We start from the raw sequence: 2,607 nt of genomic DNA, 5'->3' as shown, positions 1-2,607 counted from the left end.
AACTGGCAGGTGAGAGAGATTTGTCCTGACTGTGGGCCAGGCAGGAAAACTCTAGTTACAATTATGTTGACAATTATTATTAACCATAAAAGAACCATGGGATGTTTTAGGACATAGAATGCCCACTTCTCTCCAACTTTCCTGCCTTTACTTCTTTGCTATATGAGGTCTAGTGTCTTAGGGCAGACAAGGAATACTTAAGGCAATGAGCATAAAGCCCATTCCACTCAGAAGTCTAAGCTTTCATTCTCTTGGCTGGTTCTCCTCTTATGTCTGGCCTTTTTATATCAGAATACATGTAAGATTGCTTGGGACACAGAAGGTGTAGTTTGGTCAACTATAAAGAGAACACCAAACATTTGCTCAATGATCGTCAGTGGACAAAGGAGTGCTGGTTTGGGGATAACAAATAACCACATTTTCTACTAACTCAATCTTTTCTTTTGGTCATGAGGATCAGTTAGTGATGTTTACCACATTCTAAATTTTGTCAGATCAAAATTCATGCAGCACTTTTTTGTCCACCATGGTATGAGGTTTTCTTATATTTTTGGTTGTGAGCCTAGCCTTTAACGGCTGAGCCATCTCTCCAGCCCGGTATGAGGTTTTCTAACACAACCAACAACTATACTCTTCATTTTCCATCACAATTGTAAAATTAACTTACAATGGTGAATATTCAAATAAAAAGTTGTGTAACACACAAGGGGGGGATAACATGAAAAGGCATACATGCTTTGATAAGTGTTTTTCTATCAAGAAGTAGAGCTAGAAACTTAAAAGTTGACTCAAGGGTTAAGACTGTGTCACTGCTCTAGCAGAGGACCTGAGGACTTCACCCAGTCCCCAGGGCAGGCAGCTCATAAGCACCTGGAACTCCAGTTTCAAGGGACCTGACACCCTCTTCTGCCCTCTGCAGCAACTGCACTCAAAATCGCATTATCCTACCACATACACACATACACAGAACCTTAACCATCCCTACAAATAAGTATTTTTTAAAAAGAATGGTTGCTTAGATTAAAAAAAAAAAAAGAAACTCATCACATAAAATCCATAAACTCTCTTTTTTTCACTCATCTATGTCATCATTTACAGAAATCCTTGGGACTGATTTAGAGACATAAGACATAGAAATCTTTCTTTTACCCAGATGACTTTCATTTCCAAGTCACATACACATTTCCTATTGCTCACAGAGTCACTAGGATCCTGCAGGTCTCATATCGTGAAGAAATGACTGCAAAGACCTGATGTGCTACTGTGTTTCCTAAAACATGGTGCTTATTGAGAGTCCCTGGGGATTTGAAGAAGTTGCAGATTGGCTGAGTAGACATAGGATGGAGCCTGGTACTCTAGAGTAACAACGGATTCCCAAGAGAGGCCAGTGTCTCTGCTTGGTATAATTCATATGAGTGGGAAGGGAAAATTTCCTCTCTAGGGCCCACTAACTTAACTAGTTCATTGCTACACAAGCTGCATTAAATGGGAAGTCTCCAGGGTTTGTCTGGGCGGGCACTGTCTCCACAGTATATTTAATAACATGGGGCTCTGGCTGGAGTTAAGTGCAGATTTACTGATTATACTGCCAACTTGGGTACAGGGCTTGTGACACTTCAACTGTGATAGGAAAACGAGTTAATCATTGGGATAGTAAGAGCTGTGGAAGAAGTGTGCAGTCCTATCAGATATTTAATAAAATATAGAATTATACTTTCTCCAAGCAAGAATTTCCGCAGTATTTTCAGTTACCAATAATAATCCGGATATGTTGATAGATTTTAAAACTGAATGCAGTGACTTATTTTCATTTGATTTGATAATATGAATGCTGAGGATGTATTGATAAACATACCTTCTGATGCTGTGCAGCTACATTTATCTTTTTATTCCTTTACTAAGCAAACTAAATAGATGTGGGAATAACAAAGAAAAGAAAATTCTGGCATTATTATAATGATCAAAACTTAATAAATTTGAAGAGTGATTAAAACTGTTCACAGCCTATAAAGAAAAGATTTTCACTTCTTTATTGTCTTCTAGACAATTAATTAATTTTGAATTATAAATTATTATTTTTAATTCATTTTAACATCTAAAATAATTAGACCATTTAAGTTGCTCATTTGGTTTTGTAATTTAAAAAGATTTGTATAATTGTTATAAAATTCTATGATTTTTAGTAATTTATTTTTAAATTGTGATTCCTGGAAGCGGATAAGGGCTCCCTCTTCTGGTTAAATGATGTTGGTGCTAAGAATGGGAAGGATTTGGATCAGTTGAATTTGCAAACATTGAAAAGGTAAGTTTTCAAAATCTGCATTGATATGAGAACAAAAAGAATTGCCTACAGAATGCTAACTTGATTCAGCAATTTATGTGAAATTAATTACTTCTCCTTGTATACATGTTAGCAATCAGCTAGAGCAATAAACTGTTAAAATAGTAAAGATAATTAAAAGCATTTATTCAACCACAAAAGTTCTTTATTATTCCAGAATTATGAGTTCTTCCTAAGATAAATTATCTGTCGACATAGCTTTCCTTTCCCGGAGTCACATATGCTGTCTACATGAGTTTTGAGTGAGTAATACTCATCCTGGTCTC

Source organism: Peromyscus californicus, unplaced genomic scaffold (genome assembly GCF_007827085.1).
Source record: "Peromyscus californicus insignis strain IS unplaced genomic scaffold, ASM782708v3 Scaffold_16__1_contigs__length_79575227, whole genome shotgun sequence".
NCBI lineage: Eukaryota > Metazoa > Chordata > Mammalia > Rodentia > Cricetidae > Peromyscus > Peromyscus californicus.
Note: the sequence above shows the minus strand (reverse complement) of the source record.